A 13,964-nucleotide genomic window follows, 5' to 3' on the forward strand; every position below is an offset into this window, starting at 1 on the left:
ATTCCCTACTTTCTTGTTCTCTTCTCTTTCATATGAGCAGGAACAAAGATAAAGGCATACTTGTTCAAGCTAATCCTGAACCTGAAAGGACCTTGAAGAGAAAGCTAAGAGAAGCTAAAGAACAATTCTCTTTAGAAGGCCTAACAGAGCTCTTCAAAGAAGAAGAAACCATGGCAGCCGAAAACAACAATGCCAATAATGGAAGGAAGGTGCTTGGTGACTTTACTGCACCTACTCGTGATTTCTATGGGAGAAGCATCTCTATCCCTGTCATTGGAGCAAACAACTTTGAGCTTAAGCCTCAATTAGTTTCTCTAATACAACAGAATTGCAAGTTTCATGGACTTCCATTGGAAGATCCTCATCAGTTCTTAGCTGAGTTCTTGCAAATCTGTGACACTGTCAAGACCAATGGGGTTGACCCTGAAGTCTATAGACTTATGCTTTTTCCTTTTGCTGTAAGAGACAGAGCTAGGACATGGTTGGATTCACAACCTAAGGAAAGCCTGAACTATTGGGAAAAGCTAGTCAATGCCTTCTTGGCAAAGTTCTTTCCACCTCAAAAATTGAGTAAGCTTAGAGTGGAAGTCCAAACCTTTAGACAGAAGGATGGTGAGTCCCTCTATGAAGCTTGGGAGAGATACAAGCAATTGACCAGAAGGTGCCCTTCTGACATGCTTTCAGAATGGAGCATCATAGGTATTTTCTATGATGGTCTGTCTGAACTATCCAAGATGTCATTGGATAGCTCTGCTGGAGGATCTCTTCATCTGAAGAAGACGCTTGCAGAAACTCAAGAACTCATTGAAATGGTTGCAAATAACCAATTCATGTACACTTCTGAAAGGAATCCTGTGAATAATGGGTCAACTCAGAAGAAAGGAGTTCTTGAGATTGATACTCTGAATGCCATATTGGCTCAGAATAAAATATTGACCCAACAAGTCAATATGATTTCTCAGAGTCTGTCTGAAATGCAAGTAGCAACAGGCAGTACTAAGGAAGCTTCCTCTGAAGAAGAAGCTTATGATCCTAAGAACCCAGCAATGGAAGAGGTGAATTACATGGGAGAATCCTATGGAAACACCTATAATCCTTCATGGAGAAATCAACCAAATCTCTCATGGAAGGATCAACAGAGACCTCAACAAGGTTTCAACAACAATAACGGTGGAAGAAATAGGTTTAGCAATAGCAAGCCTTTTCCATCATCTTCTCAGCAACAGACAGAGAATTCTAAGCAAAACCCCTCTGACTTAACTACCATTGTCTCTGATCTAATCAAAACCACTCAAAGTTTCATGACTGAAACAAGGTCCTCCATTAGAAATTTGGAGGCACAATTGGGTCAGCTGAGTAAAAAAATTACCGAACTCCCTCCTAGCACTCTCCCAAGCAATACAGAAGAGAATCCAAAAAGTGAGTGCAAGGCCATAACCACATCTCACATGGCCGAACATGGAGAGGAGGAAGAGGCAGTGATTCCCACTGAGGAAGACCTCAATGGACGCCCACTGACCTCCATGGAGTTCCCTAATGAGGAACCATGGAAATCTGAGGCTCACACTGAGACCATAGAGATTCTATTGAATTTACTTTTGCCATTCATGAGCTCTGATGAGTATTCCTCCTCTGAAGAGGATGAATATGTCATTGAAGAGCAAGTTGCTAAGTACCTTGGAGCAATCATGAAGCTAAATACCAAGTTATTTGGTAATGAGACTTGGGAGAATGAACCTCCATTGCTCATCAAAGAATTGGATGACTGGACTAGGCAGAGATTACCTCAAAAGAGACAGGACCTTGGAAAGTTCTTAATCCCTTGTACCATAGGCACCATGACCTTTGAGAAGGCTCTATGTGACCTAGGGTCAAGCATAAACCTTATGCCTCTCTCTATAGTGGAGAAGCTAGGGATCATTGAGGTACAAGCTGCAAGAATCTCACTAGAGATGGCAGACAATTCAAAGAAATAGGTTTATGGACTTGTAAAGGATGTTTTGGTAAAGGTTGAAGACCATTACATCCCTGCTGATTTCATAGTCCTAGAGACTGGGAAGTGTATGGATGAATCCATCATCCTTGGCAGACCCTTCCTAGCCACAGCAAAAGCTGTGATTGATGTTGACAGAGGAGAATTGATCATTCAAGTGAATGGAGACTCCCTTGTATTTAAAGCTCAAGGATATCCCTCTGTAACCATGGAGAGGAAGCATGAAGAGCTTCTCTCAATACAGAGCCAAATAGAGCCCCCACAGTCAAACTCTAAGTTTGGTGTTGGGAGGCCACAACCAAACTCTAAGTTTGGTGTTGAACCCCCACATTCAAACTCTAAGTTTGGTGTTGGGAGGTTCCAACATTGCTCTGAAAATCTGTGAGGCTCCATGAGAGCCCACTGTCAAGCTATTGACATTAAAGAAGCGCTTGTTGGGAGGCAACCCAATTTTTACTTATCTATGTTAAATTTCTATTTTCTATTATTATTTTATGTTTTCTGTAGGTTGATGATCATGTGAAGTCACAAAAACAATTGAAAAAGCAAAAACAAAGTGAAAAACAGAATGAAAAATAGAACACCCTGGAGGAGACAGTTACTGGCGTTTAAACGCCAGTAAAGGTAGCAGAATGGGCGTTAAACGCCCAGTCTGGCACCATTCTGGGCGTTTAACGCCAGAAAAGGGCACCAGACTGGCGTTTAATGCCAGGAATGGGCAAGAAGCTGGCGTTAAACGCCAGAAATGGGCAGCAGTCTGGCGTTTAATGCCAGGATTGGCAGAAAGGGGTGTTTTGCACGCCACTTGGTGCAGGGATGAGATATCCTTGACACCTCAGGATCTGTGGACCCCACAAGATCCCCACCTACCCCACCACTCTCTTTTTTCTTCACTCATTCACCAATCACCTCAATACCTCTTCCCCAAAAACCCCTCACCTATCAAATCCCACCATTCTCTTCACCACTCACATCCATCCTTCATAAAACCCTACCTACCTCACCATTCAAATTCAAACCACTTTCCCTCCCAAACCCACCCTCTATAACCGAACCACTCACCCCCCTCTCACCCCTATATAAACCCATCTCTACTCCTTCATTTTCACACAACCCAAACACCACTTCTCCCCCTTGGCCGAAACACATAGCCCACTCCATCTCCTCTATTTCTTCTTCTTCTTCTACTCTCTTCTTTCTTCTTTTGCTCGAGGACGAACAACCTTCTAAGTGTGGTGTGGTAAAAGCTAAAGTTTTTTATTTTTTTATAACCATTTATGACACCAAAGGCCGGAGAAACCTCTAGAAAGAGGAAAGGAAAGGCAAAAGCTTCCACCTCCGAGTCATGGGAGATGGAGAGATTCCTCTCAAGGGTGCATCAAGACCACTTCTATGAAGTTGTGGCCAAGAAGAAGGTGATCCTCGAGGTCCCTTTCAAACTCAAAAAGAATGAGTATCCGGAGATCCGATATGAGATCCAAAGAAGAGGTTGGGAAGTTCTCACCAACCCCATTCAACAAGTCGGAATCTTAATGGTTCAAGAGTTCTATGCTAATGCATGGATCACCAAGAACCATGATCAAAGTGTGAACCCGGACCCCAAGAATTGGCTTACAATGGTCCTAGGGAAATACTTAGATTTTAGTCCGGAAAATTTGAGGTTGGCATTCAACTTGCCCATGATGCAAGGAGATGCACACCCATACACTAGAAGGGTCAACTTTGATCAAAGGTTGGACCAAGTCCTCATGGACATCTGTGAAGAGGGCGCTCAATGGAAGAGAGATTCAAGAGGGAAGCCGGTTCAACGAAGAAGGCATGACCTCAAGCCCGTGGCTAGGGGATGGTTGGAGTTTATCCAACGCTCAATCATTCCCACTAGCAACCGGTCCGAAGCTACTATAGACCGGGCTATCATGATACATAGCATCATGATTGGAGAGGAAGTGGAAGTTCATGAGGTAATATCCCAAGAACTCTACAAGGTGGAAGACAAGTCCTCCATTGTGGCAAGGTTAGCCTTCCCTCATCTCATTTGTCACCTCTGCAATTCGGCTGGAATTGACATAGAGGAAGACATCCTCATTGATGAGGACAAGCCCATCACTAAGAAAAGGATGGAGCAAACAAGAGAACCTCATCAAGAGCATGAGAAAATTCCTCATTATGAAATCCCTGAGATACCTCAAGGGATGCATCTTCCTCCATAAAACTATTGGGAGCAAATCAACACCTCCCTAGGAGAATTGAGTTCCAACATGGGACAACTAAGGATGGAGCACCAAGAGCATTCCATCCTCCTCCATGAAATTAGAGAAGATCAAAGAACCATGAGAGAGGAGCAACAAAGGCAAGGAAGAGACATTGAGGAGCTCAAGCACTCCATAAGATCTTCAAGAGGAAGAACAAGCCGCCATCACTAAGGTGGATCCGTTCTTTAATTTCCTTGTTCTTTATTTTCCTGTTTTTCGAAAATTGTGCTTTATGTTTATTTATGTTTGTGTCTTTATTACATGATCATTAGTGTCTTAGTGTCTATGTCTTAAAGCTATGAAAATGAATCTATCACCTTTCTTAAATGAAAAATGTTTTCAATTGAAAAAGAAAAAGAAGTGCATGAATTTCAAATTTTAAAACAGTTTAATTATTTTGATGTGGCGGCAATACTATTGTCTTTCTGAATGAAAGCTTGAACAGTGCATATTTTTGAATTTGATTGTTTAGGAATGTTAAAATTGTTGGCTCTTGAAAGAATTAAAGGAAAAGGAGAAATGTTATCTGATGATCTGAAAAATCATAAAATTGATTCTTGAAGCAAGAAAAAGCAGTGAAAAGCTTGCAAAAAAAAAGAGAGAAAAGAAAGCAGAAAAAGCCAATACCCCTTTAAACCAAAAGGCAAGGGTGATAAAAAGAATCCAAGGCTTTGAGCATCAGTGAATAGGAGGGCCCACAGGAATAAAATCCTGGCCTAAGCGGCTAAACCAAGCTGTCCCTAACCATGTGCTTGTGGCGTGAAGGTGTCAAGTGAAAACTTGAGACTGAGAGGTTAAAGTCGAGGTCCAAAGCAAAAAGAAGAGTGTGCTTAAGAACCCTGGACACCTCTAATTGGGACTCTAGCAAAGCTGAGTCACAATCTGAAAAGGTTCACCCAGTTATGTGTCTGTGGCCTTTATGTATCCGGTGGTAATACTGAAAAACAAAGTGCTTAGGGCCACGGCCAAGACTCATAAAGTAGCTGTGTTCAAGAATCAACATACTTAACTAGGAGAATCAATAACACTATCTGGATTCTGAGTTCCTATAGATGCCAATCATTCTGAACTTCAAGGAATAAAGTGAGATGCCAAAACTGTTCAGAAGCAAAAAGCTAAAAGCCCCGCTCATATTTTGGTGTTGTGATGAGCGGATAATTTATACGCTTTTTGGCATTGTTTTTAGTATATTTTTAGTATATTTTAGTTAGTTTTTATTAGTTTTTAAATAAAAATCACTCTTCTGGACTTTACTATGAGTTTGTGTATTTTTCTATGATTTCAGGTATTTTCTGGCTGAAATTGAGGGACCTGAGCAAAAATCTGATTCAGAGGCTGAAAAAGGACTGCAGATGCTGTTGGATTCTGACCTCCCTGCACTCAAAGTGGATTTTCTGGAGCTACAGAAGCCCAATTGGCACGCTCTCAATTGGGTTGAAAAGTAGACATCCTGGGCTTTCCAGAAATATATAATAGTCCATACTTTTCTTGAGATTTGATGGCCTAAACAGGCGTTCCAAATCAGCTCAAGAATTCTGGCGTTTAACTCCAAAACTGGCACAAACGCTGGAGTTAAACGCCCAAACTGGCACAAAAGCTGGCGTTTAACTCCAAGAAAAGTCTCTACACATGGAAGCTTCAATGTTCAGCCCAAGCACACACCAAGTGGGCCCGAAAGAAGATTTCTGCATTAATTACTGATTTCTGCAACCCTAGGCTACTAGTTCTCTATAAATAGGACCCTTTGCTATTGTATTTGGAGAACTTTTCACACCTTTCATATACTTTCATAGTTCTTTTCACGTTTGGGGGCTGGCCTCACGGCCATGCCTGGACCTTGTTCTTATGTATTCTCAACGATGGAGTTTCTACACACCATAGATTAAGGTGTGGAGCTCTGCTGTTCTTCATGAATTAATGCAATTACTACTGTTTCTCTATTCAATTCATGCCTACTTCTTCTCTAAGATATCACTTGTTCTTCAACTTGATGAATGTGATGATCCGTGACACTCATCATCATTCTTACCTATGAACGTGTGCCTGACAACCACCTCCGTTCTACCTTCGATTGAGTGTGTATCTCTTGGATTCCTTAATCAGAATCTTCGTGGTATAAGCTAGAATCCATTGGCGGCCATTCTTGAGAATCCGGAAAGTCTAAACCTTGTCTGTGGTATTCCGAGTAGGATTCAAGGATTGAATGACTGTGACGAGCTTCAAACTCGCGAGTGTTGGGCGTTAGTGACAGACACAAAAGAATCACTGGATTCTATTCCGACATGATTGAGAACCGACAGATGATTAGTTGTGCTATGACAGAGTGCGTTAAACATTTTCACTGAGAGGACGGGATTGTAGCCATTGACAACGGTGATGCCCAACATACAGCTTGCCATGGAAAGGAGTATGAATGATTGGAAGAAGGCAATAGGAAAGCAGAGGTTCAAGGGGAACAAAGCATCTTCATACGCTTATCTGAAATCCATCAATGGATTACATAAGTATCTCTATCTTTATTTTATGTTTTATTCATCTTTTAATTATCAATTCTCCATCACCATTTGAATCTGCCTGACTGAGATTTACAAGATGACCATAGCTTGCTTCAAGCCGACAATCTCCGTGGGATCGACCCTTACTCACGTAAGGTTTATTACTTGGACGACCCAGTGCACTTGCTGGTTAGTTATGCGGAATTGTGACAAAGTGTGATTCACGTTTGAGAGCTCCAAGTCTTTGGCGCCATTGTTGATGATCACAATTTCATGCACCAACTACACTGGAAGGTGCTAGTAATGGTTCTTTAAAAAAGTACAAAACCGTAGATGAAGTATGGCAGCTGATCAGCGACTTAGCTGAATCCACCAGGAATCACAGACAGAGGCACAACCATCCCAAGGCTGTTGCCGAAGTTTCTTCTAGCATTGAAACTACTGCTCTCACACAAAGTATATGTGAAATGACCAACCTACTGAAGCAGATGCAGTTGAACCAACAATAACAAGCTCAGCCTCACCCACCACAACAAAGCCAACAATTGGTTTCACAAAGAGTATGCGAGATCTGTGCTGATTACAGTCATTATACTGATGAATGTCCACAGCTCCAGGAAGACAACACTGTGGCAGCCACTCACAACTTCTATGACCGCCCGAACCAAAGTGGCAACTACAACCAAAGTGGCACCTATAACCATGGATGGCAGGACAACTCCAATTAAGGCTGGAAGGATAATTCTAACCATGGCTGGAGAGATAACTTTAACAGAGGAGGCAGAGACAATAATGGAAACCAGAGGTAGAATAACAATAACAACAACAGACAGCAGAATCAGAACTAATCTTACAGAGCACCTCACCTAAGACAGTCCCAAGGACCCCAGCACAACCAACAACAAGTTCCTCAGATCACTCATTCTAATTCCTCATCAAATAACGAGATGCTCCGTTCTCTTGCGCAAGGACAACAGGAAATGCAGTCACAGCTGAACTCTAGTCTGAATGGCTTAACTGCCACTTTACAAGCTCTCGTCTCCCGGATGGATTCATCACTTAATCCTACACATCAACCTTCAAGCTCCAGTGGAATTCCTTCTCAACCACTGCCTAATCCTAACGGTGGCATAAACGCCATCACTTTAAGGTCCAGAACCACATTACAGGAGAGGAACCATGAGGAGCCAAGCCCACCAGAACATGCCCCAGCTGAAGATGTGGTGGAAGTAGAAGATGCTGAAGAGGAAGAGGACTGATAAACCCATATTTTATGATATATTTTGTGCTTAATTTAGGTGATTTATTCAATCCTTCACCCACTTATTCATATTAATTGCATGGTTTTATTTTCCCTTCCTTATTATGTGATGTATGTGAAAAGCATGTTTTCTATGCTTTAAAATTAATTATTTTAATTACCTTTATTTCCATTCAATGCCGTGATTAGTGTGTTGAGTAGTTTCAGATCTTCTAAGGCAGGAATGACTTAAAGGATGGAAAGGAAACATATAAAAATGGAAGGAAAGTGCAAATGGAGTTCTGAAGAAACTGGTATCCACGCGATCGCATGGATGACGCGATTGCGTGCCAAGCACGAATCAACAGCGACGCGGCCGCATGACTGACGCGACCGCGCGCCTTAAGCAGAACGAATATGACGCGGTCGCATGACTGACACGACCGCGTGACAAGAAAAGCTCCGAATGACGCGACCGCGTGACCCACGCGGACGTGTGACAGAGGCCACGCACAAGAAATTACAGAAAACGCTCATAGCGAATTCTGAAGCCCTTTTTGGTCCAAATCCAAGTCCATAAGACATAGACCAGAGGTTATGAAGTGAGGGAATGCATCCATTTAGGGAGAGCTCGCCAATTTAGTTATTTCCCATGTTTTAGATCTAGTTTTGAGAGAGGTTCTCTCCTCTCTCTCTCTCTCGTAGGATTGAGGATTTAGGACTTCTCTTAGTTTTAGGAGTAACTCTCAATCCCAGGTTCTTTATTTTTATTTATTCTACCAATTTAGTTTATGAACTCTTCATGTTAGATTATAATTTCCCTTATTAATGCTATTTGAGGTATTTCAATTCATGATTGCTTTCTTTAATTTATGTTATTGTTGCTTTACATCTGAAGGCATTTTTATTCCAGCAAATTTACTTTTTCCTCTTTTGGTCTTGGTTAACAAAGCAGTAACTCAGGAGTTATCTTATCTCAACATAATTGATAACTGTTATCTTTGCTAATTGAACTGAGCTTCAATAATCCCAACCTTTTCTTAGGAAATAGATAGGATTCGAAGATCAAACTAATTAGTCCCTTGACTTTCCTTTACTTTAGTAAAGGTTGACTAAGTGGAATTAAGATTCAACTTTCATTGTTGTTGATAAGAATAACTAAGCCTGGACTTCCAATTTCTCATACCTTGCCAAAAAGTTTGCTTTAGAGTATTTATTTATTTATTTTAATTGCTATTTAAATCAATTGTCATATTTGTTCCTCATTCTTAAAACCCCGAATTTAAAATCTCCATAACCAATAATAAGAACATACCTCCCTGCAGTTCCTTGAGAAGACGACCCGAGGTTTAAATACTCGGTTATCAATTTTAAGGGGTTTGTTACTTGTGACAACCAAAACGTTTGTACGAAGGGATTTCTGTCGGTTTAGAGACTATATCTACAACGCGACTGTTTTTATGAAATTCTTTACTGGCAAAAATCCCAACGTCAAAATGGCGCCGTTGCCGGGGAGCTGCTAACGTGTGCCTTATTATTGGTTATTGTAAATATTTTTCTTTTACTTGTTTATTTATTTTTGTTTTCCCTTTTTATTTTTATTTGCTACTATGAATTCTCACCCCTCTCGCTTTGAGTTTGGTTCTAACTTTGTTGAAGGAAATAGAAGTTACAGCAGGAATATGCATCAAGGTCAGACCAATCAAGGATGGATGGAGCCAAGAGGATCTAATCAACCCTTTAGGCAACAACACCCTCCAAGATATCATGGACAACGACCATTCTACAATGCATACCCAGCTGATAGATATGGTGGACAACCTTGTAACTACCAACAAGCCCCACCCCGTGCCTATAGACCATCCTCTCAACATAACCTCGAACCACCACACTCACGAGCTTCTCTTCACCATTCGCCACCGTATGATCCTTTCCTACCCCAGTTCCAATCCCATCACCCCCAAGCACCACCACTTCCCTATGTTTCATGTCCAAATCCATCACCCAGAGAATCAGAGGTTCGCCTCAAGGCAACAATAAATAAACTTCAAACAACCATTCGACAATTGGAGCAAGCAGTAATTCAATTAGCTTCTAGACACACGAACATTCAAGGACCAACCACAGCCCCAAGTTGACAATCTAATGAAGAGCGTAGCATGAAGGAAATATTAGAAACTCCAGTGGATAAGACAGAGCATGAATTCATACTAGAACAAGCAGAAGAAGCTGTCATTGTACAAGAAGAAGAGTTGGTTGAAGATCTAGGAGACGCTGAACCTCCATGGGAATCCAGAGTTGAGGAGAACTCCGTCAAGGACGTTACAGTTGATGCTAAGGAGGATATTGCACAATCCTCAAGACAAATCGTTTATGAAGAATCAGACGGAATAATCCAAGAAGCAATTTCTCTTGATGATGATAGTCACAAGTCAAGTTTTTTTAGTGATGAACTTGCATCCGCAAGTGAATTCTCTGAGATCAAATAACCTTCCCCAAATGAATACGAAGATAATACAGAGGCAGATTTCTCTCAACTTCTGATCTATGACTCAAGTGATGAGGAAGACATAGAAAACTTTGACCAGGACTCAGATGCGTTTGAAGAACCTTACAAGGAAGTGGAGGAATTCACAGAAGAGCACCAGGGAGCAGAACTTACAGAACCACTGGAAACACCTATCCCAAGGCTATTACCACCTAATACAAGCTTCAAGTGGGTACAATCCTTGACCCTTAACTTTACTTTTTCACTTGAATATGGTTTGCTTGAAATAGATGGCCAGCTTAGAGCTCTCTGTAGCTTTAAGAGTAAGAGGGAAATGGCTCGTGCTCAGAGCTGGTGCACAAGGTTCAGTAAGGTTCCACGCTTCAACTTGAAGTGCACGTATTGGTATCAAGCTCAATTGACTGAATCTCGGAAAATGTTTGGTCACTATGGTGAGAATCTACTTTCTAAACCGCCCGGATGAAAACATGTAGATCAAGACGGAGGCGGATCTAAAAACAAGGCTTGGGATCCTGGAATCTATTCTGACATTCGTCACCCCGGGAGCCTGACAATCTGTTTGAAGCTGTTCAGAAGCTTTACATGCCTAGTTTGGGACCCCGGAGGCTATTGGCATTCCAAGCATTGGTGGAGATTTCTGGATGAATTTAAACACAAGCTACCATAACAGGAAGCCCTTCCAATGTCCAACTTAAGGACTTTAACTAAAAGTGCTAGGTGGGAGACAACCCACCATGGTATGATCGTTCCTTTTGCAATTTTAATTTTATTTAGTTTTGTTTGTTTTTGAATTTTATTTTATTTTATTGAACCTGAAATCATGCATAGCATTCACATTAAGCACTGCATTCTGCATATATATAAAAAAAGGGGTGTGCGACGCGACCGCATGCCCCATGCGATCGCGTCAAATGGCGAACTACACTTCCCACGTGACCGCGTCATCCACGCAGCCGCGTGACCTGGAGATCAGCGTAAAGATCCAACGTCCAGAGAGTTGGGCTGGAATCGTGCGGCCATTGTGCGTCTAGCACAAAATGGTCCATGCGATCGCATGTCCCATGCGATCGCGTCACATGCACACAACCAATCCCATGCGACCGCGTGAGCGACGCGATCGCGTCGCATGGATTGCACAAATCCCAAAAGGAGACAGAGATTTGTGCTGGAACGACGCTGGATTCGTGCGTTTAGCACAATTTCCAGCGACGCGATCGCATGCCCCATGCGATCTCGTCATCCCTTCTTTTACCCCCTCCATGCGATCGCGCGCCCCACGCGATCGCGTCACCCCCATTTTCACCCCAACCACGCGACCGCGTGCCCCACGCGGCCGCGTGGATTCAAATTTATAATCCCCCCAACCACGCGAACCCTACATTCGCGCAGCCCCCCCTGAAACCCTCTCCTCCCTCTCTTTTTCTCCGATCACAACAACCACCCAACCACCATCTCCAACCACCGCCGTCCCCCGTCAACCACCCAGACCCCACCGCCGCACCACCCCCTCCCCCATTCTTCTCTTCTTTCTTCTTTCTTCCCTTCCCCCCCTCTCCGCCACTGCCCACCACCCACCGCCGCCGTCCATACCCGCCGCGCCCCACCAGCACCACCAACCCCTTTCCCCCTCCCTTCCCCTCTTACCCCATTAACCACCCCTCTTCTCCCCTCTCTGCCTCTGAACCGTAACCCACCGCAGCACCACCGCCAGCCGCCGCGCCAAACGCCACTTCCACCACCCCCCAGCCACTTCTCTACCCCAACCCCCTTCTTACGCCTACCAGGTTCCGCAACACGCAATCCCTTTTATCCGTTCGTAGTTTATTCTTATTTTTCCGTTTATGTTCATGTCAGGATAGTTAGATATGCATATTGTAGTGGATTTTAGGTTGTTAGGTAGCCTAGGATGTGGTTAGTGGATTTAGGTCTGTTTATTTGCACTGTTCTTGTTTCTGTTTTTATCAAATCTGCAATTCTGCTGTTGCTGTGTTCATGTTCATACGCTGTACTTTCCTGCATTTGCTGCTCTTTACATTGAACTTTCATGTTTATTTTCCGTATATGTAATTGCATGCTTTAATTTGGATTCATATGAACTGCTTGATTGTTGTTTATTTTCCGGGAAAGTCCTATTTTAGCCGGAATGCTGTCCAAATTTCTGTAAAATATTTCTGTTCATGTCTTGGTTTTGGCATTTTCAACTGTGCTTTCCTATAATTTCACCAAACTAATTCATGAATGCCTAGGCACGCATTCTTATTTTCTTTGATCTCCTGGTTCATAAATCGCAATTTTGATGTTTGTTTCCTATTTTTGCTTTCTTTATCTCTACTTGAATCATTATCAAACTGTTTTACTTGTTTGAATATGAGTTACCTATAGCTTCTACCTGTGATTACTTGTTACTTGGACTATTTTCATTATGCCTCTTACTTTAACCCATTTTTCACTAACTCACTAATTTTAACTCTAACCAACCTAACCTTTTCAAAACTTCTTTTTTTTTCTTTTCTTTCACTTTCTTTTAACATTCTAACCAAGGCATGATGTTAATTTTTCTATTTAACTTGCATTCAATTACATTTTGGATTGTGATTTCTTCATTTCAGACTTTTCACTCCTATACAATCCTAAATGCACATTTTACTTAACTCATATTCATTATCCTATTGCTCCTTTGCCACTTTGTGTTTTCTTTGATTATTTGCCTATTTGCTTTCCTATTTTTATTATATCCTGGTTTTCTATTTTTTAGGATGTCAGATTCCCAGAGAAAGGAAAAAGGCAAGGCCACTACTGGCAAAAGAAAAAGAGAAGACGCCTCCGTGTCTATCATCGACCTCATGCATGATGCCTCCTTGCGGGAGAAAGCCTTTACCCTGCAGGAGAAGGCCGACCAGCTACTTCCCGCCAATGACTCAGTAAAGTTTGCAAACCGATACTGCGAGCTAAAGTATCCGGTGTTTGCAAACTCCAGGAACCTATACCTGGAGCGGACTTTGAAGATCCTAGAAGAACTCCAGCAATACACCTCTGATCAGATCAAACAAAGAGGCTGGTTCTTTCTGGAGAGACCTCTGACTGGGGTTAATGTATCTTGGGTTAGGGAATTCTACTGCAACTACTTCAAAACTTCCCTAGATGCAGTGAACCTCAGAGGGAAGTAGATTCTGGTTACTGAGGAGGCAATAGAAGAGGTTCTGAAACTTCTGTCTAAGACTGATCAGACAGATGGCTATCAGAAAGCTGAGGAGGATATGCGCTATATGCAATTTGACTGGGATGCAGTCAAGGCCCGGATCGCCCTTGACCCGTCAGTTCCTTGGATCATGGGTCAGAACACCACCATGCCCAAAGGGATCAAGCGGATTTACCTGAATGATGAGGCTCGGCTATGACATCAGATATTCAGCAACTACATTATGCCGAGTACTCACGAGACTGAGATACCAGCCGCTATGATCACCCTCCTATG

The 13,964-nt window shown here is 42.4% G+C and overlaps 1 non-coding gene across 1 annotated transcript; it reads right to left on the bottom strand.

Annotated features, from left to right (window-relative positions):
- Window positions 1-572: 572 nt before the first annotated feature.
- LOC148568261 (small nucleolar RNA R71) lies at window positions 573-680 on the bottom strand. The gene has a single exon (XR_015882906.1). It is a non-coding gene; the product is annotated as a small nucleolar RNA R71 (small nucleolar RNA).
- Between the last annotated feature and the right edge of the window lie 13,284 nt (window positions 681-13,964).

This window comes from Arachis ipaensis, chromosome B4 (assembly GCF_059453495.1).
Source record: "Arachis ipaensis isolate K30076 ecotype BB chromosome B4, ASM5945349v1, whole genome shotgun sequence".
NCBI classification, from domain to species: Eukaryota; Viridiplantae; Streptophyta; class Magnoliopsida; order Fabales; family Fabaceae; genus Arachis; species Arachis ipaensis.